The 16,816-nt window shown below is 34.3% G+C and overlaps 1 pseudogene; it reads left to right on the top strand.

Moving 5' to 3' along the window:
- Nucleotides 1-10,567: 10,567 nt before the first annotated feature.
- LOC110573060 lies at nucleotides 10,568-11,346 on the top strand (annotated as a pseudogene).
- Nucleotides 11,347-16,816: the final 5,470 nt, after the last annotated feature.

Below are 16,816 nucleotides of genomic sequence, written 5' to 3'. Positions count from 1 at the left end.
AAAGAAAGAAAGAAAGAAAGAAAGAAAGAAAGAAAGAAAGAAAGAAAATCCTAGAGGTGAAAAATACAATAACTACTGAAAAATACAATAACTGAAGAATTCAACAGAGAGTTTCAAAAATAGAATCCATCATGCTGAAGAAAGAATCAGTGACCTGAAGGATAGGTCATTGGAAGGTACCCAGTCAGAGGAACAAAGAGAAAAAAGAATGAAAAAGGGTAAAGAAAGACTATGGAATGTATAAGACACAAAAAATAGCAATAATGCCTGAAAACTTCCCAAACCTGAAGAGAAATGGATACCCAGATTCACGAAACCCAAAAGATGCCAAATAGGTTAAACATGAATAAGGGTACACCAAGATACATAATTACATTGTCAGAAGTCAGGCAAAGAAAGAATTTTAAGGCCTGAAAGAGGAAAGACAGAAGTGACATATAAGAGAACCTCCACAACTAAAGTATATTTCTCAACAGAAAGTTTTCAGACCAGGAGAAAAAGGGATAACATATTCAAAATACTGAATGAAAATAACTGTCCACCAAGAGTTCTGTACCTGGCAAAACTGTCCTTTGAAATTAGGGATAAAGACTTTCCCAAACAAACAAAAGCTGACAGAGTTCATTACCACTATACCTGCCTTGCAAGAAATGTTAAAGGGAGTCTTTAAGTGGAAGTAAAATAATGCTAATTAATATCACAAAAACAGAAAAAGGTAGTGTATATTTCACTGGTAATGGTAAATATATAGTCATATTTAGATTCTGCAATATGGTAATAGTGGTGCATAATTCACTTGAAACTCTAAAAAATAGTAAAATAATGATAACTACAATAATCTGTTATTAGTCACACAATATTAAAAACATGTAAATTGTAACTGCAGTAACCTAAAATAAAAATGTAAAGTTTACTAATTCTAATGAAGCTAACTTGCTTCAGTTTAAAATAGGGAGCACTGGGTGTTATACGCAAACAATGAATCATGGAACACTACATCAAAAACTAATGATGTAATGTATGGTGATTAACATAACATAAAAAAATAAATTAAAATAAATAAATTAAAATAAAATAGGGTGTTTTAAGCTTAATATATTTTATGTAAGCCTCATGGTAACTATAAGGGATAATCTTATAATAATTACACAAAAGAACATGATAAATAAGTTACAGTATACCGATACCAAAAGACATCAAAACACAAAAAAGACAGCAGGATAAGAAGGAACAATGGATCTACAAAAACACCAGAAACTTATTAACAAAATAGCAATAGTAAGTACTTCCCCAACAATAATTACTTTAAATCCAAACTTCCTAAGGAGTAGGGCCATACTTGACTCACTTTGCCCTTATTTCCACCCTCAACTCACCTCCCTTCCCTCCACCCTCACCTCTTATGCATCACTTTTCCTTCATTGTGCACACAGTAAATATTTGTTGAAATAAATAAATAAACAAACAAATAAATAAATGAAACAGATTAAATTCTTCAACTAAAGACACAGAATGGCTGAGTGGATTAAAAAATGAGATCAAACAATAGGCTGCGTACAAGAGACTCACTTTAGCCTTAAAGACAGACAGACTGAGAGTGAAGGAAAGGAAAAAGATATTTCAAGCAAGCAAATGATAACCCCCAAAAAAGCAGTGGTAGCTGTACTTGTATCAGACAAATAAACTTTAAACTAAAAATGATAAAAAGATACAGAGAAGCTCATTATATAACAATAAAGGGGCCAATCCATCAAGAAGATATAACAATCGCAAATATTTATGTACCCAACCTGGAACACCTAAACATATAAAGCAAAAACTAACAGAACTAAAAGGAGACATAAACAGTAATACAATAATAGTTGGAGAATTTAATACCTCACTCTCAATAATGGATATATTATCCAGACAGGGAATCAATAAGAATACAAAATATCTGAACAGCCCTATAAACTAAATGGACCTAATAGACATATACAAAACATTCTATACAACAAAAAAAGAATATACATTCGTCTTAAGCACAAATGGAACAAATGGAAATGTTTCTAGAATCAACAATAAGTTAGGTAACAAAACAAGTCTGAGCAAATTCAAGAAGACTAAAATCAAACCAAGTATATTCCCTGACCACAATGGCATGAATCTGAAATCAAAAACAAAAGGAAAACTAGAAAATTCATGAACATATTAAAATTAAACAACACTCTCCTGAACAACCCAGTGGATAAAGGAAGAAATTAAAAAGAAAATTAAAAAGTTGTTTGAGACAAACAAAAATAAAACACAACATACCAGAATTTGTGGGATGCAGCAAAAGCAGTTGTAAGCAGGAAGTTCACAGCATTAAGTGCTTACATTAAGAAGCAAGAAAGATCCCAAATAAACAACCTAACTCTATGCCTTAAGTAATGAGAAAAAGAAGAGCAAAATGAACCCAAAATTAGCAAAAGAAAGTAAATTATAAAGATTAGAGCAGAAATAAATAAAAGAGGGAACAAAAAAACAACAGAAAAGATTAACTAAACTAAGAGTTGGTTCTTTTAAAAGATAAACAAAATTGACAAACCCTTAGCTATACTAAGTAAGGTAAAAAGAGAAAGGACATTGGGAGGGTATGTGCTATGGTAGTGTTGTGAATTGTGCAAGACTGCTGAATCACAGATCTGTACCTCTGAAACAAATAATACATTTTATGTTAAAAAAAAAAAAAAAAGAAGAAGATACCAGGAGGGGAAGAATGAAGGGGGGGAAATCAGAGGGGGAGACGAACCATGAGAGACAATGGACTCGGAAAAACAAACTGAGGGTTCTAGAGGGGAGGGGGGTGGGAGGATGAGTTAGCCTGGTGATGGGTATTAAAGAGGGCACATTCTGCACGGAGCACTGGGTGTTATACGCAAACAATGAATCATGGAACACTACATCAAAAACTAATGATGTAATGTATGGTGATTAACATAACATAATAATAAAAAAAATAATTAAAAAAAAAGAGAAAGGACCCAAATTGACAAAATTACAAATGAAAAAGGAGAAATCACAACTGATACCACAGAAATTCAAAGGATTATGACGTTTTATGCCAACAAACTAAACAACCTAAAAAAAATGAAAAAATTCTCAGAAACATACAACTTGACAAGAGGGAATCAGGAAGAAATAGAAAATCTAAATAGAGGAGAGTCTGGGTGGCTCAGTCGGTTGGGCATCTGCCTTTAGCTCTGGCCATGATCCTGGGGTCCCGGGATCAAGCCTCGCATAGGGCTCCCTGCTTAGCCAGGAGTCTGCTTCTCCCTCCTCCTCTGCCCCTCCCTCCTCTCCACTGGTGCTCTCTCTCTCTTTCTGTCAAATAAATAAAATCTTAAAGAAATAAAACAAAATTTAAATAGACAAATTACTAGTAAGGAGATTGAGTCAGTAATCAAAAATCTCTCAACAAAGAACAGCCCTGCACTAGATGTCTTCACCAGTAAATTTTACCAAATATTTAATGGAGAATTAACACCAATCCTTCTCAAACACTTCCAAATATCAAAGCAGAGGAAATACTCCCAAACTCATCTTATGAGACTAGTATTAATCCTGATACCAAACTGGAAAATGACACTACTAGCAAAGAAAACTACAGGCCAATATCCCTGATGAATAGATACAAAAATTCTCAATAAAATATGAGCAAACCGAATTCAATAGCACATTAAAAGGATCACTCACCATAATCACATGGGATATATCCATGAAATGCAATGAAGGTTCAACACATGCAAATCAATCAATGTGATACATAACATTAATAGCATAAAAAAAAGAGTCAGATGATCATCTAAATAGACACAGAAAAAGCATTTGACAAAATTCAACATCCATACATAATAAAAACTAACAAATTAGGCAAAGAAGGAACATATTCACTTAGAGTTCCACTAGAAGTTCTAGGTAGAGCAATAAGGTAAGAAAAAGAAATAAAAAGTATCAGAATTGGAAAGGAAGAATTAAAACTGTCTGTATTTAAATAGAAAACCCTAAATCTCAATCAAAAAACTGTTAGATCTCATTAATTAATTCAATAAAGTTGCAAAATACAAAATTAACATACAAACTCAGTAGAATTTCTATACATTAACAATGAATTTTCTAAAAAAGAAGTTTAAAAATTGATAACATTTGCAATAGCATCAAAAACAATATACTTAGGAATAAATTTAACTAGGGAGTAAAAGATCTCTACTCTGCAAACTATAAAATACTGATGAAAGAAATCAAAGAAAATACAAGATAAATGGAAGGGTATCCCTTGTTCATGGACTGGAAGAATTAATATTGTTAAAATATTAATACTACCAAAGGCATTTGTAGATTCAATGCAATTCCTATCAAGATTCCAATGTCATTTTTTAACAGAAGTAAATAAACACTCCTCAAATTTATACAGAACCACAGACTCTGAATAACCAAAAAATCCTGAGAAAGAAAAACAGAGCAGGAAGTATCACACTTCCTGATTTCAAGTTATACTATAAATCTGTCATCAAAACAGCATGGTACTGGCATAAAAACAGAAAAATAGACCAATGGAACAGAATCAAGAGCCTAGAAATAAACTGAAAGATGCACAGTCAACCATTATTTGACAAAGAACTCAAAAATACTCAATGGAAAAAAGACAGACTCTTCCATAAATTGTGCTGGGATAATTGCACATTCACATGTAAAAGAATGAAACTGGACCCAAATCTTATACCAGTCACAAAAATTAACACAAAATCAATTAAAGACTTAAATGTAAAACCTGAAACCATGAAACTCCTAGAAGAATACATAGGAATAAAGACATGGATCTTGACAAATGGTATTTTGGATAAGACACCTAAAGCACAAGCAACAAAATCAAAAATAAACAAGTGGGATTATATCAAACTAAAAAACTGCACAGTGAAGATAACCATTTACAAAGTGAAAAGACAGCTTATAGAATGGGAAAAATATTTACAAAACATATATATGATAAGAGGTTAATATCCAAAATACATAAAGAACTCATAAACTCAATAGCAAAAAAATAAAATAACCCAATTTAAAAATGGGCAAAGAACCTGAACAGACATTTCTCCAAAGCAGATATACAAAAGACTAAAGGTTCATCAAAATATGCCCAACATCACTAGTCATTAGGGAAATACAAATTAAAATCACAATGAGATATCACCACACTCCTGTTAGAATGGCCATCATCAAAAAGACAAGAGAGATCAAATGCTGGTGTAGATGTGGAGAAAGGGGGAACCCTTCTGCAGTGTTGGGGGAATAGTGACTTGGTACAGCCACTAGAGAAAACAATATGGAGGATCTTCAAAAACTTAAAAGTAGAACTACTATATTATCCAGCAATTCCACTTCTGGGAATATATCCAAAAGAAATGAAAATACTAACACAAAAAGATATCTGCACCCTTATGCTCATAGCAGCATTATTTAAAATAACCAAGACATGGAAACAACCTAAGTGTACATAAATGGATGACTGAATAAAGAAGTCGAGATACATATATACTTATCATTATACACATCCACACATATACAATGGAACATTACTCAGTCATAAAATGAGGAAATCCTACCATTTGTGATAACATGGATGGACCTTGAAGGAACTGTGCTAAGTGAAATAAGTCAGGCAGAAAGGTAAATGCCATATGATCTCATTTATATGTGGAACCTTAAAAAATGAAAAAAAAAATTATAGAAAAAAGGATCAGACTTGTGGTTGCCAGAGGCAGAGGGTGGGGTAGGGGGAACTGGAAGAAGGTGGTCAAAAGATACAAACTTCCACTTACAAGATAAATAAGTACTATTATTATAATGTGACAACATGATGACTACAGCTAACACTGCTATAGGACACATAGGAAATTTGTAAAGAGTAAATCCTAAGAGTTCTCATCACAATATTTTTTTTTCTTTTTTCTTCTTTTCTCTTTATTGTATCTATATGAGAAGATAGATGTTTGCTGAGCCTATTGTGGTAGTTATTTCACAATACGTAAATGAAATCATGACACTGTACACCTTGAACTTATACAGTGATATATGTCAATTATTTCTCAATAAAAATGAAAAGAAAAACTTTTACAACTTATTAAGACAACAACAACAACAACATAGATGGGCAAAAACTTTCAAAAAGGATTCACCAAAAAAGATATACAAAAGGAAAAGAAATACATAAAATGTTGCTCAATATAATCAGTCCTTAGAGAAATGCCAATTCAAACTGCAATAAGACACCACTACCTTTCCACTAGAATAGCTTAAAGAAAAAGAAAAAAAAAAAACCTGACAAAACTAAGTGCTAGTGTAGCTGTGGAGCAACTGGAACTCATACATTACATTGTTGGTAGGAATACAAAATGGTACAGCCACTCTGGAAAACAATTTGGCAGTTTCTTATTAATTAAAATATATACTTACAACCTAAGAATCCTACTATTAGGTATTTACCCCCAAAAAAGAAAACATATGTATATATGTTCACATAGATACCCATATGTGACTATTCGTAATCACCAAAAATTGGTCACAATCCAAATGTCCTTAACTGGTTAATGGATAAACAAATCAAGATCCATCCATATAATGGAATACTACTCAGCAATAAATAGGAACAAACTATGGATACATGCAATAATATAGTCAAATCTCAAATATATTATGCTAAGTTAAATAAACCAGACACCAAAAACTATATACTATATGGGTCTATTTATATAATATTCTGGAAAAGGCAAGTTCTAGGGATAGACATCAGATCAGTGGTTGCTTGGGATTGAGAGTGTGAGATAGAGGTTTTCCACAAATGGTCACAAGGGAGATCTTTAGGATGGTGGAAATGGTCTATATCCTGACTGAACTGGTGATGGCATGACAGTGTACATTTGTCAAAACTCAAACTGTACATTTAAAAGGTATTAAGTTTTATAACATGTAATTATACCTCAATAAACATGACTTAGAAAGCATATAAAGATTTTTTTAAGATTTTATTTATTTATTAGCAAGAAAGAGAAAAAGAGAGAGGGCACACTAATGGGGGGAAGGGGCAGAGGGAGAGGGAGAAGCAGGCTCCCTGTTGAGCAAGGAGCCCCACGCGGTACTTGATTCCAGGACCCTGGCTGGGATCATGACCTGAACCAAAGGCATTCGCTTAACCAACTGAACCACCCAAGCGTCCCGTGTATAAAGATTTTTAAAACACAAAGAGCAAGGCAAAACTGATTGTTTCACTCATTGAGCCACTGCTATTATGAATCTTTTCCTCTACAATTTCTAGAGTTTGGGCTGTACAGTAAAATACCTAACCATTTTGCCTACCTGTTGGCAAAAATGATATAATAAATTACTTTATGATGATAAGCATCCATATCTTAGCATCTTCCTTAACAATAGATGGACTAGAGGCACCTAAGTGGTGCAGTCAGTTAGGCGTCCAACTCTCGGTTTCAGCTCAGGTCGTGATCTCATTGTCATGAGATTGAACCTGGCATCAGGTTCCTCACTCAGTATAGAGTCTGCTTGAGATTCTCTCTCTCCCTCTTCCCCTTCCACTCATGTCCTCTCTCTCTCTCTCTCTCTCTAAAATAAATAAATCTTTAAAAAAAATAAATGGACTAATTTCACAGAAACATCAATTTTTTCTTTAAAATTCTACATGTCCTCTTAAAATCCTGACAGAGCTGCAAGAGAGAAAAGGATGTCTGTGCAAAACCTCTCTTCCTCCTAATTTCCCAGCAATAGGGTACATCCAATCCAAAGTTACATTAAATTTGTCTCATCTGCTTTTTTCTTATTTATAATTACTCTTTGACTCAAAAGTGTGTTATACTAACTTTTCTGTAGAGTGGGACATAACCAATATTTCTGTAGAATGAAAGCAGGCAATAGAAACTCTAAACTCACTTTTGATTTTGGATTATCTTATTTTGTTACTAAGAATATAAGAATGGCACTCAAACAGACTCACCAAAAATGCTCTCCAACTAAATGAAACCTACAGTCAATGGTTTTACCAATAAAGATGTATTTGTAAAATAAATAAGCAATTTACCCCCACTCCATCTCATCCTCATAACCTCCATTATATGCTTATGCCTAGATTTTTATATGACATTCATTAAAGGAAAATTACACCTTCATTCCTATAAAAATGTGCTTTATTGATTCATAAAGAATAATAACTCCCATTTTTGAACGTTTACTATGTGTTAGCCAAGCATCATTCCAAGTACTTTAATTTACTCTTCATAAAAATCTATGAGACATATATTATTATTACCCTCATTTTGCAGAAATTTAGGAAATGGAAGCACATAAAATTTAGACCATTTGCCCAAGATAGCATAGCTGTTGAGTGAAGGAGCCAGAATTTGAACCTAGATAGTAATGGCACCTGAACCACAATCCATAACTGGGATTCAGTAGTGCTTCTTAATGAGAAAGCTGTTAGTAAAACAAAAATATTTGCTTAAAAGCAAATATTTAATGAACACATACCATGTATTGAACACCATTCTAGGAACTCGGGGAAAGACTGTTATCAATTCTTTTAACTCATCAATTCTGAAATAAAATTTTTAAGCAGTTGGAAACAAGTGTGTTTTCCCTTATAGATCTGCCAACAACCAGTTTGCATTTCCCTCAGTAAGTCATTGGATTTATCAGAATTTTAATTTTTTCAACCCATGAATGAAGCAGTAACTCTTTAGGGTCATATTTGTTTTCTCCTATAACATTAAACTTAAAGCCAATACAGATTGCAAAATTCTCAGAATTCATAGACAATTTCTTAGTTTTCTGTATCTGTCATGAATTTCCCACTCTACATAAATCATGGAGCTATAAAGGAAACTATAAACTCAACTAATTTTAGATTATTTTATGCTATTGATTATTTTATCTTTGTCATTGACTGTACACACTTGAAAGAGGAGAGTATTGCAGTATAATTTTCCAACTTTTAAGTCAGACTTTTAATTATGAATTGAATTCTTCAATCAGTTTAAACTACAAAAACACTATTTTAAAAAGAAAGAATAGAGGGAGGGAGACAGGAAGAGATAGGAAGAAAAAAAAATGAAAGGAAGAAAGAAACTCAGAGCTACCTAGACTTTTTTAGTTGTTTTGATTTTCACAGGGAGTGGGTGAAAAGGAGGTGGATTTGGACAGAATGATGCGATACTTCCCCCTAAAGTTTTACACAAGATTAAGTAAATTATCATTTCTTCTCAAATGGGAATGGCTCCTTCCCAGGAAGTGCCAATATCTGTTTAAAGAAAACATCTGTTAGGCAAGTGGAACTATTGGGAGATATGCTGTTTACTCAGACTGTTAGGACATAATGAATAAATCATAATAAACTGGAAAATTAAGATTAGGATCTGGGCATAATTAGCAGTTCTTAAGGTGCCAAGTGCTGTATTTTTGAACACATAATGAGCTTGGAAGTTCCTAGTTATTGTCAGCAAGTCCAGCTGTTGGTAGTTCAATAATCTGTTCAGAAACATTTACCAGGTAGTGAAAAACAGGTTTACTTTAGGGTTATTGCTTACAAGTGAGCACACACTGAAATTTCATCAGCATGTATAATTTCCAGGCATAATCCACCATAAATCAACTCACTGTGAGAATATGAGGATTTTAATATTACTGACTCATAGTAGGAGGTGACTACTTTAAATATATGTAAACCTGTGTGTTTCATAAGTGCAAAGACAGTAATGATAACAAAAGCATTGTTATTTACATCTTTATCATTTTCTAAAGTTACACATGTATGATCTTCCCTGTTTCCAACAAACTGAGGCAGATTAGCCATTCAATCTCTCCATTTTAGAATGAGGAAACATCTCTAAGTAATTAAAGTTATTTGAGTCAGCTGTAGGGCTTAAGGTCATCATAAAATTAAAATTTTAACACTGGAAGGAAATAGAGGCGTTATCCAACATAGTCCCAACCAGATTCCCACAAAATACACACACACACACACACACACACACACACCTACTTAAGGCTACAGCTCTTTATTGTATTTTCTAGAAAACCTCAAGTTCTGCTATGCCAGCATGTTAATTTCTTCCTTTCAATCAACCTGAAAAGAGATAAATTGAATCTGTAAAAAATTATTTTCATATGGTGTGGTTTTCAAGTTCCAAATTGGAAAAAAGATACATTTTCTTAAAATATTAATAATTTAAAATTTTATAATGATAAAAGATGTTTGTTTATAAAGAGAAATGAGTAAATTCCAAGACAAAAGACTATAAGGCTTATTAAGGCTAAAATTCTAGGTTTTCAATAATTCCAAAAAACTGCTCTTCTCAATCTTTCCAAAAGAAGACTAAAGTACAGACAAGTCCAAACATCAATAAGAAAATATCCAATTTCTCCCCTATGATGGCCCAATGTCAGTACAGAAGAATGGCCTAACTGGTCCAGCTTTAGGCATTGCTTCTTGCATGGATAATGATGTCACTGTGTAATCCAGGGTCACCTGATTACTCGTCTATCTAAAATGATAGCAACTTCTATCCAGAGTCACTGCTGCTGCCGCTGCCACTTTAGCATTTTGTCAGAAATGTCTGCACTGCAAGGAGGAGCCCCTGCTGAGTTCCCTATGGGCCGTGTTCAGAAGATGAAGCTGTTCATTGGAAACCTGCCCAAGGAGGCCACAGACCAGATCTGCTAACTCTTTGAGCAGTATGGGAAGGTGCTGGAATGTGACATCATTAAGAACTATCATGTTGGGGGGTGCCTGGGTGGCTCAGTCGGTTAAGCCCCTGACTTTTGATTTCTACTCAGGTCATGATCTCAAGGTCCTGGGATGGAGCCCCACCTCTGCTGCACACTGGAGTCTGCTTGGAATTCTCTCTCCCTCTCCTTCTGCCCTCCCCCATTCCTGCTCTCTCTCTCTCTCTCTCTCTTGCTCTCTCTCAAATAAATTAAAGAAATCTTAAAAAAATAAAAAAGAACTATGGCTTTGGGCACATAGAGGACAAGACGGCAGCTGAGGATCCATAGCAACCTGCACCCTACAAGCCACTCAGGGTGAATATCAATGTGAAAGCCAACAAGAATGAGAGTAAAACCTCCACAGAGTTGAATGTGGGCAACATTAGTCCCACCTGTATCAACAAATAGCTTTGGGTCAAGTTTGAGGCGTATGGTCCAGTCATCAAATGTGACATTGTAAAAGATTATGCCTTCCTACACATGGAGCAGGCAGAGGATGCAGTGAAGGCCATCAGAGGCCTTGACAACACAGAGTTTCAAGGTGGGATGTGTGTGGGCTGAAATTTGGAGCTGGAGTTGTGCATGAGAATACACGCTTCATGGTATCCCGTCTTTGGGACGTTTTTGGCTCTGTAGGTTCAGTACGAAACTGTGGACCTTAATTTACCTTGCTAAATTCAGACTACCTCTGCCTTTCCTCCCTTCTGCCCATCTTCCTGTTTTTCTTGTTCTTCAATACTTCTGTAGTTTCCCATTTATGGTCTGTTCTCCCAGCAGGCCTCATTGTGTGCAGAAACTGTGGTGGGGGTTGTGCTGCTTCCCGGCTTCCTGCTTCCAATGGGTGCTGAACTTGGGAATGACCTTGGTGAGAGTGTCGCTGCTCTTGAGTCTTTTTGGCCCAAAGGCTTGTGGCAGGTAGATACATAGAGTTGGATCACTTTTTTTTTTTTTCCGGTGAAATAAATGGTTTTTCAACTTAAAAAAAGAAAATGATAGCAAACATCTGCAAAAGAATTTTAACTAGTCGATAGGTTTATTAACCACTTAAAAGGTGTGCTAGGCTGTTAAAAATGTCAGGGACACAAAAGAAGTATAAGATGTGGTAAGTATTCTCTGGAAGCTTCCACCTAGTTGGAAGAAAACTGGCATATGTAAATCAAAAAGTAGACAATAATTAAATCCTAAACAGGTTGGAAATAATCACAAATGCAATCTGAGTTCAGATAAAGACATATCTGTGTGACAATCCTCATCGTACCATAATTATGAATCTGTTTATTGAGCACCACATGTAAATTTTACATCAGTTTCTTCCTAACATTTTCAGAGTATATCAGGGTTTAGAGACCAACATTTTACAAGCAGAAGACTTCAAGCACAGCTACTCTTAACTAACTTACACTTATTGTCATCTGGTGTTACAGTTGGTTCAAAATTATTTAAGAGAATTTGAAAGCTTTATTGATTTCTCATTTGTGGTATATTCTACATGAGATAAAGATTTTTGGTTACTGATGTTCATACAAAACCTGTTATTTAACACCACTGCCAGAGTGAGAGCAGGTCACAAATTCTGAAAAATGGGATACAATTTGAAAAAGCAGATATTTCTTAATAACTTTTGTATAATTTAGATATTTGGCTTATACCACAGAAAACAGGATATACTCCCAAAAGTCTGTCAATATACTGTAGTTGTCATAAATCACAAATGACATTGAAAGAAAACTGATCTTTTATAATGCTAAATAGAGATTTTTATTTTTGGTGAAGGTGGGAAACTGCTTAAAACTTCTTTAAAATATTTCCAGATCATAATCACCTTAGCCTTAATTTAGGGGATGGAACTTTGGAGATTTAAGCAAATCTTCATTAAAATTCTGAAACACATTCATAAATATTTCTTGAGAAATATCCTCACCATGCTCACAGGTCCTGATGCAGTGGATTTATCCACCTCATGGACAAATAAATATATGCTGAGCCTTGTCTTGGGTCCTTAATTTTCACAAAGAAATGTCAACCGCATTGTGTGTTTCTTGGATTCTGAAGTATTTGTAGACAAGCATTCATCTATGACTGTAAAGGTAGACTTGACTCATAAATATATAAAAAAGTTAAAATGAAGATGAAAAATAAAATGTATAACATATAATGCAAAAGATTAGCATATTGACTATATTAAGAACTTTTAAATACTGCATTAAGAATTTTTGATCTCCTTAGGCAAGGTCAACAAAAGCAAAATAAACAAACTAAAACTACACCAAACTAAAAGCTTTTACACAGCAAAGGAAATTATCAACAAAACAAAAAGGCAATCTACTGAATGAGAGAATATATTTACAAATGATATATCCAATAAGGAGTTAATATCCAACATATATAAAGAACTTCTACAACTCAACACCAAGGAAAGAAACAACACAATTTAAAAATGGGCAAGAGGGCCTGAATAGAGATTTTTCCAAAGAAGACATACAGATGGCCAACAGACACATGAAAAGATGTTCAACATCACTAATCATCAGGGAAATGCAAAATAAAACCACAAAGAGATATCACATCATACCTGTCAGAATGACTAATATCAAAAAATAAAAACAAATAAGAAATAACAAGCGTTGGCAAGGATTTGGAGAAAAGGGAACTCTTGTGCACTTTGGGGCAAATGTAAATTGGTGCAGCCTCTATAGAAAACAGTATGAAGGTTCCTTAAAAAATTAAAAATAGAACTACCATATGACCAAGCAACTCTACTGGTTATTTATCTGAAGAAAACAAAGACATTAATTTGAAAAGATACAGGCACTCCTATGTTCAATGAAGCATTATTTATAATAGCCAAGATACAGAAGCAACCTAAATGTCCATTGATAGATGAATGAATAAAGATGTGGTATATATATACAATGAAACATTATTCAGCCATAAAAAAGAATGAAATCTTGCTATTTGCAATGACATGGATGGAGCCAGACAGTATAGTGCTAAGTGAAACAAGCCAGTCAGAGAAAAATGCATACCATATAATTTCACCCATATGTGGAATATAAGAAAAAAAAAAAAAGGAAAGAGAGAGAGACACACACACAAACCAAGAAACAGACCCTTAACTATGGAGAACAAACTGATGGTTATCAGAGATGAGGTGCATGGGGGATGGATGAAATAGGTAATGGGGATTAAGGAGTGCACTTGTGATGACCACTGGATGAAGTATAGAATTATTAAATCACTATATTGTACACCTGAAACTAATATAACACTGCATATTAACTGAATTAGAATTAAAATTTAAAACTTTAAAACTTAATAAAAAAAGATGTAATACACACACACACACACACACACAGAGTGGAATATTATTCAGCCATATAAAAGAATGAAACCTTTGCCATTCATGACAACATGGATGGACCTAGAGGGCACTGTGCTAAGTGAAATAAATCAGACAAATACCACATGATTTCACCACAAGAGGAATCTCAAAAAACAAAACAAATGAACAAAACAAAACAGAAACAAATTCATAAATACAGAGAATTAGTGGTTACCAGAAGTGAGGGGAGGAATGGGCCAAATAGGTGAAGAGGATTAAGAGATACAAACTTCCACTTATAAAATATATAAGTCACAGGGATGTAACTACAGCACAGGGAATATAGCCAATATACTGTAATAACTTTGTATGATGACAAATGGTAACTAGACATCATGGTGATGATTTTATAATGCATATAAATGTCAAATCACTATGTCGTACACCTGAAACTAATATAATATTGTATGTCAACTATGCTTCAACAACAACAAAAAGAATTCTTTAAAATGTGTGCTACAAAATCAATAAGAGTTTACAAGTGACACATTTCTAAAGGGCAATTTGGAAATATAATTGTAATAACTGCTAACATATATTGAATGCTACAAATGGTATTTAGTACTCTTAATCAAGTGCAATCCTCACAGCAAACCTATAAGGAAAGTAATACTATAATCCGTAATTTTCAGATCAAAAAACTGAAGCACAAAAATGTTAAGTAACTTATTTAAAGTCACAGAGACATGAAGTTGGAGAGCCTATATTCAAATTCCTGTAATTGGATACCAGGGCCTTAAAATTAGTTGTGACCTGTGACCCAGTAAAAATTTCTACTGTTTTCAAAAATTTTTTCCAGTAAATTATTAAGGTTTGACATAAAGATTTATACACAAGTATGCTGACGGCCATTTATAATAGCAAAACCCTGGAGACAAAATATATGTTTAGTACCAGGATACTGACTGAGTAAATTATGGTTATCTGTGTAAAGGTTATGCAGGCCAAAAAAAATCATTTCTCAAAGAATTTTCAAAGGAATGGAAAATGGTCAGATATATTACACTGTGAAGAAAACAATATGTGAAATATGAGCCCAAATTTGTATATAAAAGGTAGGTTTGTATTAATATAGAGCAAAATTGCTGAAATGATATATATCAAAATGTTAATAGTTACTTCTGGCTGGAAAAATTTTAGGAGATTTTTATTTTTTATTTTATATAGTTTTCTGTGTTTTCACATTTTCTATCAACAAACATTCATTACATTTACTTTATAAGTTGAAAAAACTACATAACAATTGTGGCATAACCATAACAACTCTGTAAGTCCTAACTATATTCATTTACTTTCTCACTGGTTTCTACTTTTTTTATTATTATATTTTATTGTTAGTGACCATACATTACATCATTAGTGATGTAGTTAGTGTTCCATGATTCATTGTTTGCGTATAACACCCAGTGCTCCATGCATTACGGCCCTCCTTAATACCCATCACTAGGCTAATCCGTCCCCCTACCCCCTCCCCTCTAAAACCCTCACTTTGTTTCTCAGAGTCCATAGTCTCTCATGGTTCGTCTATCCCTCCAATTTCCCCCCTTCATTTTTCACATCCTACTATCTTCTTTTTTTCTTAAACATATAGTGTATCATTTGTTTCAGAGGCACTGGTCTGTGATTCATCAGTACATACCTTCCCCAATGTCCATCACCCAGCCACCCCATCCCTCCCACCCCCCACCACACAGGCAACCCTGAATTTGTTTCCTAGGATTAAGAGTCTCTTATGGTTTGTCTCCCTCTCTGGTTTCATTTGTTTCATTTTTTCCTCTTTCCCTTATACTCCTCTGTCTTGTTTCTCAAATTCCTCATATCAGTGAGATCATATGATACTTGTCTTTCTCTGATTGACTTATTTCGCTCAGCATTATAACCTCTAGTTCCATCCACGTCATTGCATATGGCAAGATTTCAGGTTTTTTTATGGCTGCATAATATTCCATTGTATATATATACCACATCTTCTTCATCCATTCAACTGTTGATGGACCTCTTGGCTCTTTCCATAGTTTGGCTATTGTGGACATTGCTGCTATAAACACTGGGGTGCACATACCCCTTCGGATCCCTACATTTGTATCTTTGGGGTAAATACCCAGTAGTGCAATTGCTGGGTCGTAGAGTAGCTCTATTTTCAACTTTTTGAGGAACCTCCATCCAGAGTGGATGCACCAGCTTGCATCCCCACCAACACTGTAGGAAGGTTCCCCTTTATCACATCCTCGCCAACATCTGTCGTTTCCTGACTTGTTAATTTTAGCCATTTTGACTGGTGTGAGGTGGTATCTCATTGAGGTTTTGATTTGGATTTCCCTGAGGCCAAATGATGTTGAACGCTTTTTCATGTCTTTTGGCCATTTGGAAGTCTTCTTTGCAGAAATGTCTCTTCATGTCTTCTGCCCATTTCTTGATTGGATCATTTGTTCTTTGGGTGTTGAGTTTGATAAGTGCTTTATAGATTTTGGATACTAGCCCTTTATCTGATAGGTCATTTGCAAATATCTTCTCCCATTCTGTTGGTTGTCTTTTGGTTTTGCTGGCTGTTTCCTTTGCTGTGCAAAAGATTTTTATCTTCATAAAATCCCAGTAGTTCATTTTTGCCCTTGCTTCCCTTGCCTTTGGTGATGTGTCTAGGAAGAAGTT

The sequence above is a fragment of the Neomonachus schauinslandi genome, chromosome 2, assembly GCF_002201575.2.
Source record: "Neomonachus schauinslandi chromosome 2, ASM220157v2, whole genome shotgun sequence".
NCBI classification, from domain to species: domain Eukaryota; kingdom Metazoa; phylum Chordata; class Mammalia; order Carnivora; family Phocidae; genus Neomonachus; species Neomonachus schauinslandi.
This window is presented reverse-complemented; position numbering and strand designations above follow the sequence as displayed.